The sequence below is a fragment of the Lontra canadensis genome, unplaced genomic scaffold, assembly GCF_010015895.1.
Source record: "Lontra canadensis isolate GAN:19392208 unplaced genomic scaffold, GSC_riverotter_1.0 scaffold54, whole genome shotgun sequence".
NCBI lineage: Eukaryota > Metazoa > Chordata > Mammalia > Carnivora > Mustelidae > Lontra > Lontra canadensis.
The window spans coordinates 1617459-1631960 of record NW_022631048.1 but is presented as its reverse complement, the minus strand read 5'-3'; positions in this window follow the sequence as shown (position 1 = coordinate 1631960).

The following is a 14502-nucleotide window of genomic DNA, read 5'->3' as shown; positions in this document are numbered from 1 at the left end:
TAAAATTTCAATATTACAGAAACTTCCTTTACAGTTTTCAAGATTAGGTAAAAATATTTTTATATTGACTTGACCATGTAGAAGAGGGTATATTACTTTTCAAAATATTTTAGAGAATATATGACCAAAAATTTTAAAGGTCTCTAGCAGAGAAGGAAGAAAGGAAATACAATACAGTAAACTATAAATCCAAAAGAAAGCAGAGAAGGAAGAAAAAATAAAACTGACAGTAGTAAGTCCAGATATATCACAATGAATCTAAGAAAAATAAAAATTCATTTTAAAGAAACATCAGATTGGATTAGGAAAATGGAATCCATCTATTTGCTTGTTTTACAAAGATACATCTAAAATAAAGAGTTATAAGGGCCTCTGGGTGGCTGTCACTTAACCGACTCATGGTTTTCGCTCAGGTCATGATCTCAGGGTGGTGAAATCAAGCTACCACATCACACTCCATGCTGGCATGGATCCTGCTTAAGATTCTATCCCTCCCCCCCAAATGTGCTCTCTCTCTCTCAAAAAAAAGAAAAAAAAAGTAAAATGAAAGATTATAAAATGAAGGGTTATAAAAAGATTGAAATTCACAGTGGGAATTCAGCACAGCTCTACCAGGCATGGATATAGCAAGCAGATGTGGAATTTGTAAGGATAGAGAAATGGTGCACAAAACAAGAGATTGTAGATATTATATGTATATTTTTTTCAAGTACACACAGCATATAATAGCTTCTATAAATGTTCTAAATCACCAAGAGTCTGCAAATTTCAAAGATTCGATTGATATCCAGACCATGCTTTCTGACCAAAATGTTTGATGAATTTAAAAACAAAAAGTACCCTCCATCAAAGAATAAATAAGTCCGTGACACAGAAGACGAACTATGATGAATGTTAAGAAAGCAAAAGCCTATTTGGATAAACTAAACAAAAATTGGTTGGGGAGGGAATATATAATATTAACATTTGGTATAACATCAGAAACTCTGTAAAAAAAAAAAAAAGACTACAGTAGGAAAACAATTGTGATGTAATCACCAAGAAGGATAATGCAATAGTGAAATGAAATAAATCTTCATTATTGCATCACCCTTCATTTTTTTATTGCATTGTCCAGGTCATGCATCATATTTCAAGAAGGTATAAAGTCTAGAGAACACTCTCCATTACATGGATAAGTTTTTAAGCTTTTAAAAGTTTTTAAGCTTTCATTGAGCACAGTTAGGAATTTGTCATTTTTTATTTTGCATTCATATGGCAAAGAAAAAATTAACAGGTTTTTCATGATTGTTAGACAAATGAGCACTCTGGGTTCTAACCCTAACTATAAATTTTCAGTTGACACTATGCTAGAAATTTTTTTTTTCAAATTCAGGAATCAATGAATGAACATACATTTCTAAGGACTAAAGAAAGGAAATACATCATCTAGTTAGTCATCCAAAAGAAAGAACTTCATCACACAATACTATGTCATAAGAACATCTCTTGGGTTTGTTTATCAAAATTTATATGATGAGTTTGTAAGACAAACTTTAAAGGCAGGTGCATATTCAAGTTGATTGAAATGAAGCAAATGATATAAAAGTGAAAAATCTATTGGATTGACCATTCTAATTCGTGTTTACACATCTAAAAGTGAAAATGTTTTGCAATTATGAAGCACAGAAGATGGCCATCCTCTTCAAAAATGTGACATCAGAGTTTAAACTATATTGCATTTTGAAGATTCAAGTGTAAGAAGAACCAAAAGGAATACTAATTCAGAGCCCATTAGAGATATACTTGGAATTTGGCATCAAGATTTATGCATTGAATATGTTCTAGGCTTTGGGACAATTAAGGAATGTCCATTGCATTTGAGGTACATTACCCAATATCTCATATATTAGTACCATGAAAACCACGGAAATAAAAACTGGATTTGCTATGTTTATATTTTTATTCTAATTTCTAGTAAAGTTGTATCTCACTGTATATTCTGTACATTTTGCTGAACTTAAAATACTTCTAAAATTAAAAGGGTCTTTTGGACCCAGATGACAAATGACATTTATCTTTTTTCTGAAGATTAAGATGAAGAAATTACATTGCTACTGTCAGAGGGTTTGAAAGTCACTCAAACATAGTATGACCAAAGCATTTGAAAAACAGATGAAATGAGTAATTTTTTAGAAAGGGCCATGATCAAAATTGACTCAGAATAGGAAGCCAGAATAAACCAATAGCCGTGAAAGATACTTAGTTGATAATCATTCTCCCCATGAATGGACACCAGACTTACCAAGTCTTCATGGGACACATTAATGCCTATATCACGAAAACTTACTTAAAAAAAAAGGAAGGAGAAGAAAAAGTATCGAACACAGCATACAATCTTCATAATAACTTGATCTCAGGCCTGGCCAAGGACTATAAATGGAAACTGTAGTCTTTAACTTACGAACATAGTCGTTAAAAATCAAATAAGGTCACAATTCAGCAATTACCCAACAAGAGAAAAGTGAAGAAAAAACTAATAGGGTGTATATCAGGATTGCAGTGATGCTTTGGCATCTGAAAATTTGTTTCTGTTACACCTGATTGAAGGAGAAGATCTATACTAATAACGCACTAACGAAGACAAAGCATTTCTTAAAATTACACAAAAGTCTTTGAGAAGTGGGAACTCCGAAAGAGACCTGAGGTATGAGAGTTGTAAAGGAAGAGAAGAAACTAATCCTATTGCAGATGACATCTGCGTACAACTGCAAGGGAGGCAAACTTTTGAATTAACTGCTCTGAATCCAAGAGCAGTATAGAATTACAGCATTACACCATCAAAGATGACAGGTAAAAATGGCACCTCCTCTATAGGAAGCTGCAGTCAATCTTGTAGGGGAAACTACAGAGAAAACTGCAAAGCATTTTTGAAGAACTTTTTAGAAAACCTGAGTAAATGGAAAGTTTATTCATGGATGGAAAGACAGTATTGTAAATTTGTCCATCCTTAAATTATAAATTAAATCCAATAAAAATCTCAATCCTTACAGACCTTGCAAAATGATCCAGATAGTTACATGGAAGAGGAAGTGGTCAAGATTAGTCATAGTAATGTTGAAAAATGTAAGCAGACTTGCTCTACCAGATAAAGAAGCTTGTAAACATGATGACTGGTTGGCGCAGGAATAAATAGACTAATGACACAAAAAAAGAGACCTCAGAAACTCACACATTTATAGAAACTTGATATATGGTTAAGATAGCATTGGAATTCACTGGGGAAGGGACAGACAAGTGTCAACAAGTCAAAATATTTAGGCTTACAAAAAAGGTAAAAGTGGTTCCTTATGCCATTCAAAAGCAAATTTTCAAGTAGAATGAAGACCCAAATGTGAGCAGTAAAAATAAAAATAAACAGAAGAAAACATGGGCAGCAGCATTTTTTTATGAACTGGTAATAAGGAAGGATTTTTTTTTTTTTTTAAGATTTTATTTATTAGGGAGAGAGCAAGCCCACAAGCCGAGGGAAGAGAAAGGCTCTACTACGCTGAGCAGGAAGCCCGTCTCAGGCCTCCATCCCAGGACCCCGGGATCGTGACCTGAGCTGAAGGCAGACGCTTAATAATTGAGCCACCCAGGCATCCCCAGGGAAGGATTTCTTAGAGCAAATAGGGAAACCATATAAAATGTTGACAAACTTGACTATTAAAAACTCAACAAATGGCATTATAAACAAAGTTAAAAGATGGGATTTTTTCTCTCTAAAATAAATAGCTAAACAGAATCTTAAAAGGGGACAGACACAGGGGGTGCGTGGGTGGCTCAGCTGATTAAGCGTCTGCTCTTGGTTTCAGCGCAGGTCCTGATCTCTGTCAGGAGAACAAGTGCCACATGGGGTTCTGTGCTCAGCACAGAATCTGCCCAAGATTCTTTCCATCCCCTCTACTTCTCCCCCTGCTCTCACTCACTCTCTAAAATAAAAATCTTTTTTAAAAATTGGATTTTTACAACACACATGACAAATTATGTCAGAATATATAACAAATTCCTTCAATTCAGTGAAGCAAGTGAGTCAAGCAACTCAATGAGCCAAGAAGACAATTATAGAAGAGCAAATCCATATGGACAATAAGTACATGAGTCCCTAGTAATTACAAGACTATAAACTGAAGTCACAGTGAGCTATCACATTGTGCTTTTATGGCAACACAAAGTGTCAGAGCATCCAATATAAGTTCCCACAAGAAGTATAATAAGGTAGAACCACTTGGGAGAGCATTTGGCAAGACAGCAAACCTGGAGATGCTCAATAAACCTGAAACCCAGCAAATCCACATCTAGCTATGTGGAACAAAATTAGATTATAAGTGTTAGTGTAATTCAGACTTGTCTAAAATTGTAGCTGAAATCATTAGCGACAAGTCAGAAAAGGTTATAGTAGGAAAGCTTTCTGAGACAGAAAAGTACTTTGGAGAATGCAAATATGTTTAGAAAAGTTTTTTTAAAAGAATATTTGCATACCGGTTATAAATTCTAAGGTAAATGTTAAGTGTTTACTCAGAAGCCCAAAGACATTGCTGTTAATCTTAGATTTGCACTTACTGTTGTCCTCCAAGGATTATTAAATATCAACATAAGGTTATAGAAAAGTAAACTATTAAAAATACTTCTGCATAAAATGTATGTTTACTTAAGTTGTTATAGGTGAATTGGCTCACAAACTTTGTATAATAACCTGCTGACCATGATCTCATTGTTTTTACAATGAACTCAACATAAAAATATATTTAACTCTCTTACTGAATAAAGTATCTGAAAACCGCCCTGAGGAAATTATTTTTAGAAATAAATTAGAGAATTAAAATATGAACTGTTTTCTTCTGCAGTATGTAACCTAGATAAATACTTGAGCTTGTATTTTTGCAGAGATACATTCAAGAATGTTCTTTGCAGTGATGTTTGTCAGATCAAAAGGTTGGCAATAATCTAAATGACCATCAATAGGAAAAAGATTACTTAAGTAAGTTGTAAATTTGCAAAATGTAATAGAATTCAGCAGTCAAGTTAATTAGAGCTATATGACACAATATTAATGAATCCAAAATAATTTTATGGGGGCGCCTGGCTGGCTCAGTTGTTACATGTCTGCCTTTTGCTCAGGTCATGATCCCAGGGTCCTGGGATCAAGCCCCGAATCAGGGTCCCTGCTCAGTGGGAAGCCTGCCTCTCCCTCTCCCACTCCCCCTCCTGTGTTCCCTCTCTCACTGTCTCTCTCTCTCTCTCTCTGTCAAATAAATCTTTTTAAGAATAGTAATAATTTTATGTAAAGAAGAGAAATAGGTAGTGATAGCCTTTACATGAAAATGTAAAAGTCTGCCAAACTAAAGTATATAAAAACATGAATAAAAGTAAGAAATACTCTTCATGATAGTAACAATTTTGGGGTAGGGGGATTTAGGCTTCAAATGAATTTGGGTGGATGGATAGATGAGTGTATTACAAGCTATCAAAATTTGGAAAATATTAAGATTTATTAAGACTGACTGTGAGGTATACATGTTTATTTTCCTCATTTCGTCAAAGTATTTCATAATAAAAAATTCATTTTGACCTTTTAACTCATTCTGTAATGCCAGAATCACCCAAATAAAAAACCAGACAGATAAGTTAGGAATACTGTACACCATTACCTCATGAACATAGATGCCAAAATCATCAGCAAAATATTAGCAAATTGAATCTAACAGATATTAAAAGAGTCATATACTGTGAACAAGTGGGATTCCAGGTGTGCAAGTCTGATTCAGTGTTCAAAAATCAATGTAATTCATCATATTAACAAGCTAAAGAAGAAAAATCATATGATCTTATCAATATATGCAGAGAGAGTATTCGACAAAATCCAGCACCCATTCATGATGAGAACTTTCAGCAAACTAGGAATAGAAAGGAGCTTTCTCAATTTGAGAAAGAATATCTACAAAAACCTACAGCTAGTGCCATACTTAATGAGAGAAGTAAGTTGCTTTTTTTTTTTAAAGATTTTATTTATTTATTTGACAAAGACACAGCGAGAAAGGGAATACAAACGGGGGAGTGGGAGAAGGAGAAGCAGGCTCCGTGCTGAGCAGGGAGCCCCATGCAGGGCTCCATCCCAGGACCCTGGGACCCTGGGATCATGAAGAGCTGAAGGCAGATGCTTAGGGACTGAGCCACCCAGGCACCCCGGGAGAAAATAAATTTCAGCGAAGATAAGGAACAAGGCAAGGATGTCCTCTCACAATCATGGCTTTTCAGTGTCCTGGAAGTCCCCCCAAAAAAGGAAATTAAAGGTATACAAATTGAGAAGAAATTAAACCCTATTCACAAGTGACACTTGTGTATGTAGAAAATCACAATTAAAAAACAAACAACTGAAGTAAGCAATTACAAAAGGCTTGCAGTATACAAAGTTAATATCAAAGTTAATTCCTTTCTTATTTACAGCAACAAACGATTAAAATTTGAACCAAAAAATCCACTGGGGTGGGGCGCCTCAGTGGCACAGTCGGTTGAGCAGTCAGCTCTGGTTTCAACTCAGATTATGATCTCAGGGTCGTGAGATTGAGCCCCAGGTCAGGCTCCACACTAAGTCTGCTTGGGACTCCCTCACCCTTTGCCTACCCACCTCCACCCCCTGCTCCTTCTCTCCGTCTCTCTCTCTCTCTCTCTCTAAATAAATCTTTTTTAAAAATCCGAAATGGCCTACGGTAGCACCTAACAAACAAACAAAAAAACCTCAAGTATAAATCTAACAAAATACATGCAAGATCTCTATGAGGAATACTACAATACTGGTAAAAAGCAAAGTAAGTGGAGCTATGCCATGTGCACAGGAAAACTCAATGATGTCATGATGTCAGTTCTTCCCAGGTCGATTTATAGATTCAATCCGATCCCAATCAAAATCCTGAAGTAATTTTGCAAACACTGACAAATCAATTCTAAAGCTTAATTGAATTTCATAGGCAAAAGACCGATTGTAAAGGTTAATTATACAAGCAAAATTAACCAACACAATATTGAAGAAGAACATAGCTGGAGAACTGGCACTATCAGACTTCAAGACTTCCTACAAAGCTGCAGTACCCAGGACCATGTGGTATTGGCGGAGGAGCAGACAGCCAGGTCAGTGGAGCAGAGTACAGTCAGCAGAAACGGACCAGCACAAATATACTCAACTGATCTTTGATAAAGGACCAAAGGCAATTCAGTGGAGAAAGGACAGTCTTTCAGCAAATGGCACTAGAAAAACTGGAAATCTGCAGACCATAAAAAGTAAATCTAGAAGTACACCTTTCAGAAAACATTAACTCAACCAATCATAGACCTACATGTAAAACAAACCCATAAAAGAAGATAACAGAAAATCTAGGTAACCTTGGCTGTGGTGATGACTTTTTTAAATACATTAAAAGCATGATCCATAAAAGAAAAAGTAAGTTAAACTTCATTAATATTGAAAATTTCCCTTCAGGACAGTGTTCAGAGAATGAAAAATCAAGCCATGGATGGGGAAAAACATTTGTGAAACAGTGAGATACTGTTACAATGGTTAATCCAATGGCTGAAATCCAAAACACTGAACACTAAATGTTTACAAGGCCTTAGAGCAACAGGAACCTTCAGGCATTGCCAGGGAGAATGCAGAATGGGGGCAATTTCTTAAAAAACTAAATGATCTCATACCAAATGATCCAGCAGTCACGTTCCTTGGCATTTACAAAAATGAGTTGAAAACATGTCCACACAAAAACCTGCATATCCGTATTTATAACAGTTTTATTCATAATTGCCAAAACTTGGAAACAATCCCTTACCCTTCAATAGGTTACAAAATGTGGTACATCCATACACTGAAGTTACCAAGCAATAAAAAGAAATGAGTTACCAAGTCACGAGAAGTCATGAGAAAATTTAGAAGCATATTACTAATGGAAAGAAGTCAGTCTGAAAAGCCTGACACCCTATCGTTCCACCGATGTGCCATTCTGGAAAAAGCAAGACTGTGAAGACCGTTAAAAAGACAAGTGGTCATCGAATTTGGAAGGGGTTGGTGGGTGGAGGGAGGCATGAGTAGCTGAAGCACGGGATGTTTAGGGCTGTGGAGCTTTTGTGTTACTCTGTATGGTGCTGTTAATGGTGGATACATGTCAGTATATATTGACCCACACCCACAGCATGTACAGCACAAAGAGTGAATTCTAATCTATGACCTTATATGTTAAATAATGTGTTGATAACGGCTCATCAGCTATAAAATATGTACCACACTAATGCAAGACGTTAATAGCAGGGGAAATGGTCAAGGGAGAATGAAGGTATATATGGGAACTTTCTGTGTTTTCAACTCATTTTTCTGTAAACCTAAAGTGAGAAAAATAAAGTCTGTTAATTTAATTTTTTTTTAACTTGGACTTCAGTGTGGAAACGAGTTGATAGATTCTTGAAGACCATTTAGTAAGCCACCAAGTTAATCAGGGTCAGAGATGGTCTTGCATTGCATTAAAATAGCAACAGTGGAGCTGGAAAAGGATGGATTCCAGGAATAAGGAGGTTTACGGTATTAGTCCTACAGCTTCTGTGTGAGAGAGGTATTATTTCTTGTTTTTCTCTCAGCCCTATTACCTTGCATATAATCTGTGTTAAATATTTGTAAATGCATAGAATTGTCACTGGACCACCTTAACTCTGTATACCTTTAAATATACATTTGTGAAAATAATTCGACACAAAGTAGTTTTCAAAAACATGGATATAGTAAATACTTCAATGGGCCCTCAACTTTCCTTCACCTTCCATTGGTAGAAAGCTGTTTTGCTTTTTTAAATGCTCTGACTCCTTTGGACCCAGTTTCTGAATCAAAATCTGGTTTTGCCAATTACATACACTTGCCCAAGATTTGGGAAGCAGAAGTAAGTCGAGTCTGTATTCAGCATTTTCTGGCTCTTGCCACGGGTTAGAAGGATTGTGGTTTTCCTGAGAAGATTCCAGGGTTCATTTGATAGCCTTCTAGGTGCCTCCAGCTTCTTGATCTAATTCCCTAGTACCTGGATGCAGTTGTCTTCCTGTTAATCTGGATGCAGTTGCTGCTGGTGGTATCTCCAGTTCTAGTCTTCCCTCAGTGCAGGAACCTCCCTAAGGACGACTTCTCTATTTGCAGACAGCCTTCCAGGGGCCCAGCTTAGATCCTGCTCCTTCGGGTGTTCCGGTGGTGTTATAAGAACCTTCCCACATGGGCGCTTGGGTGGCTCAGTTGGTTAAGCAACTGCATTTGGCTCAGGTCATGACCTGGAGTCCTGGGATGAAGTCCCGCAGTGGGCTGCCTGCTCATCAGGAGTCTGCTTCTCCCTCTGACGCTCTCCCGTCTCTCTCTCTCAAATAAATAAATAAAATCTAAAAAAAAAAAAAAAAAAACCTTCCCACTTAATAAATATAGTGTATTTTGTTTCAGCCTTAAACTCTGATTGGTTAGCTGTAACAATCCGTAGAGATACTAACAGCAAAGTTCTGCTGTTACCTGGAAATCCCTCTTTGTTTTTGTAATGGGGAATAAGGAATGGGAAGAGAACAGATAGATGATCCTGTGAGGCTGAAATTGTTGCATCCAGACCAGCAGACTAACTTTCATTACCTCACCAGTATCAGTGAGCGTCTGGGCCATCTAGATTATCCAAATCCTGATAGGTCACTAACTTTTTTAGTAGTTAAGATTTGTTAAAGAAAGCACCAAAAACCAGTGCCCATGAGTTTAGAGTAAGAAGAGTCAAAGGAAGCTGTCAAAATTTTATTTTTCTTTAGGTGACCATATCATCTGAAATAAATATACTTGGTTGAGTTTCATGTCTAGCACTCAAATTTCTTTTTTTTTAATTTGAAACAATTTTAACATAGAGCATATTATTAGTTTCAGAGGTAGAATTTAGTAATTCATCAGTTGCATAGAATACCTCATTACATCAAATGCCCTCAATGCCCATCACCCTGGTACCCCATTTCCCACCCACCTTCCCTCCAGCAACCCTTGTTTCCTATAGTTGAGAGTCTCTTATGGTTTTCCTCCATCTCTGATTTCATCTTATTTTTTCTTTCCCTTCCCCTATGTTCATCTGTTTTGTTTCTTAAATTCCACATATGAGCAAAATCATATGGTGTTTGTCTTTCTCTGACTGACTTATTCCAATAAGCATAATATCTTTAGTTCTATCCACATCGTTGCAAATGGCAAGATTTCGTTCTTTACAGCTGAGTAATATTCCATTGTATATGTCCATTTATCCATTCATCTGCCAGCGGACATCTGGGTTCCCTCCATATTTTGGCTATTGCGGACATTGCTGCTATAAACATTGGGGTGCATACACCCCTTCAGATCACTATGTTTGTATCCTTTGTATAAATACCTAGTATCTAGTATTCAAATTTCATTTCTTCTATTTCATTTTATAATTAGGGTAAGCTTTCCCCATAAGAAAGTATCAGCATGCTTTTCATTTGTTTTGATTTTATCAAATGGCCTTTAAACATACTAGATCTGTAATTTGATGCTGCTCAAGCAACATTTAAATAAATACTGGATATTACCATTCCCTTTGGTCTTTTTTTTTTAAGATTTTATTTATTTATTTATTTGACAGAGAGAGATCACAGTAGACAGAGGCAGGCAGAGAGAGAGAGGGAAGCAGACTCCCTGCTGAGCAGAGAGCCCCATATGGGACTCGATCCCAGAACCCTGAGATCATGACCTGAGCCGAAGGCAGCGGCTTAACCCGTTGAGCCACCCAGGCGCCCTCCTTTGGTCTTTTATATTATTATTAATCTTTTGAAAATCAGAATCTCTACTGCTTCTTGTAGAACAGTGAGCTCTGTTACTGAAGCATCTTCAACATTCAGCTATGAGAGAGAGCAAGAGGAGGAGCCATTTCTCTTGACATCTTTTTCTGACCTACTTTTACACATGACAGAAGCAGAGAATTTTTTTTTAGTTTAATTTTATTTTTTCAGTGTTCCGGGATTCATTGTTTATGCACCACACCCAGTGCTCTATGCAATGCGTGCCCTCCTCAATACCCACCACCAGGCTCACCCAAACCCCATCTCCTTCCCCTCCAAAACTCTCAGTTTCTTTCTCTGAGTCCATAGTCTCTCATGGTTTGTCTCCCCCTCCGATTTCCCCCACTTCACTTTTCCTTTCTTCTCCTAATGTAGAGAAACTAATCGCTTTCTAAGTTTGTACAAAATGCCTGATGCAGAAATGCAATGATGCCAGGTTTTCCCATTTTTCAAATGACCCCGAGAATCTGAACTTTTTTACAAAAACCCTCCCAGTTTCAAATTAATTAAGTGTTTAAACATTTTATGTAAAAGAAAACCACCTATAAGCTAAATCCCAACCTTGGCTCATCAGTTTATGACCTTTGTTATAAGCAATCAACAGAGAAATGTATACGTGTTATCCCTTAGTAAATGCTTTTTTTTTTTTAAGATTTTATTTTATTTATTTGACAGACAGAGATCACAAGTAGGCAGAGAGGCAGGCAGAGAGAGAGAGAGAGGAGGAAGCAGGCTCCCTGCTGAGCAGAGAGCCCGATGTGGGGCTCCATCCCAGGACACTGGGATCGTGACCTGTGCCAAAGGCAGCGGCTTAACCCACTGAGCCACCCAGGAGCCCCCTTAGTAAATGCTTTTAATGTCAGTAAATGCTGGGCCAGGGATGGGGGGAGATCACTTTTAAGCTAGGATTAGAATCTATTATATAACTTTTCTGAATAATTCCCAAATATGTAGAATGTCATTGGTTGACGTTCTACATGTTACAACCAGTTTTGTAATTCAACGAAGTTTAATGGATGGTTGTGGTTTTTTTTCTTTAACGTAATTAACATCACTACACAATGCCTATAGAACGTGTGATGAAATTCCTGTTGAAAGATAATACTGTATTATGAATCCTGAATTTAAAACAATGACAAATTTAATCTCAAACTTTGGGACTATGTACTATGCTATAATCATTTTAAATTCATAACCCTCAAAAATGAATTGGACCAAAAATCAAAACTATAAGGAATAGATGTTAACAAAATAAAAGTTTGCACATTGCTAGAGTTTTCTCTCAAAAGCCACATGTTTTCATGCCTACACAAAGTTCTGTACATTGTCATGAGCTAAGTGTTTATCACTTTCAGCTATATGGCATTTATTAAGGAAAAAGTTTTAGTGTCTCAGTCTATGCCTTGAATTGGTTCAATTACCTAACTGAACAAGGCAAATTAAAATAGGTTGAGCTATTGTTTTGTTTTGTTTTGTTTTCTTTATCGTGGATACTTTGTAGGACAGCAGTTCTGGTTAATGTTTGCTACTTCTGATGATAGAAATAACATACATTCCTTATGAAAAATCCCAACAATTCAGGATTGTATAAAGTAGGATGTGAAAGTCTTGTGACCCCAGCCCAGTTAGTGGATTAAATCTTTCCAAAGATTTTATATGCACAAGTACATTTTAATAGGTATCATACTAGATGCACAGGTTAGTATTAACCCACTATAGTTAGATATTTTGGTACTGGATTCAAATTGCAAGGTTCGGGAAATCCCACTTAAATTGACCCACACAGCAAATGTACTTTATTGACCAAGTCCAAGGCTGGCTGGATAGAGGAGCTTGGATAATGTTATCACATCCTGGGTTTGATCCCTTTGGCTGGCTGGTCTGCTCTTTCCTGTCTTGGTGCCATGTTCCAGCAGACTTGCTTCATGATAGTAAGGCTGATACAACCCTTAGCAACCCCAACGGAGAGGAGAGATCCTACCTTCTTAACAGTCTCATGAGAGTCTTGGAATTGAGTCTCCCAGGCATTGACTGAGGGCCGTGCCCATCCCTGGAGGTCATGTGACTCAGAGAATGTGGTGCGGATCTGTAGGTCATGTTTGGGGCACCCCCCACCCGCAGAGGCAGAGGCAAGTTAGTGTTTTTCCTAATCATGAGGACTGAGAGCAAAGGAATGCGTAGCTTCCCAATAGAAAGGATATTCTTGACAAAGGGAAAATGAATGCTAAGTAAGAAAAGACATCCCATCTCTCAGCAGCCCAGTTTTCATATATAGGTTTCTTTATACATATGCTGTTTTCGTTTTATATTTCTAATGTTTACAGAAAAGTTGCGAGGATAGGACAGAGAGTTCCCAGATAGCTTCCACACAACTTTCCCTGATGCTAACATCTTACATAACCACAGTTCATTTGTCAAGACTAAGAATATTAAGTGGCAGGCTTTGGATTTTATCAGGCTTCCATTACTGATGTCTTCTCTAGGATCCAGTCCAGGATTCACTGCAATCAGCTTATGTACACTTTTTTAAATAGTCACGCCTGATAAAATGTAGCTACCGTATATGTCAAAACACATTATTTTTACAGGAACAACTCTGTCTCATTATTCATTCATACCGAAGTTCAAAAAATCCCCAGATGATCTGTATTTCTCTTTTCGGGTTTGATACAGTACAACTCCTTCTGGCAAAGTGTGACTGAATCACAAACTGAACTAGTTCACCACACTCAGTATTGCAGTGGTGGCAAGGAGACAGGTTATTTGCAGTTAGAAGGAGGAAGGGAGGAAATGAAGAAGGATGACAGAAAGAAGGAACCAAGGAGGGAGGGAGGAAGGAAGAGAAAGAGGAGGAGGAAGAGAGGAAGGATGGGTTCCATTAGGATGGGAAAGAAATGAAAACACACATATACCCTAATTGAAAAGAACAGCAAAGTGTATCTGGACAGTAAAGTGAGATTTTTCATCAGCTGTGCTTCTTTCTGAATCTCTTGTCTCTGGCATATGGTAATATCTGAGATGAACTTGGCGGCTTTTTCCTTTAGGGGACCGCTGCTTATTCCTACCAGGGATGGGGGTAGGAATACTGTCTTTCTTGGACTGACTGACTTAACTTCGTGTCATTTTATTGTCTTATTCGAAGTCGTTACAATTGTACTTCCAGTGAAGGGTTTCCTTTTTACATATAAAGTCAGTATTTGTTCACTGGATATGGAGTTTGTACGGTGTGCCAGACGCATTTCTAGAGGCTGGAAGTAAAGAACACAGCCAACCAACCGAACTAGTGCCTTCAGAGTTTATATGGGGAAAATTGATAACGCAGGAGAGAGCGGGGAGCTGGATTTCCTGGTTTGGGAAGAAGAGATTTTCTGGGAGTCCCGATGCTTTATGCATGGTAACAGGAAAGGAGTTAAAGAAATGGGGGCGATTCCTGAAAGGTGGAGGTGATGTGGTAGGAACTTTGGAATTTCTCATCTCTGTATCTGTAAGATAGGGAACAACATTGTCAACTGAAAGTGACAACGGGAGAGTGTTACGGGCTCAGTTGTGTCTCCTCAAGATCCCGATGTTGGACTCCTAACCTCTGGTTCCTAGAATGTCACTGTATCTGGAGATTGTCTTTACAGAGGTGATTGCGTCACCTCTGAG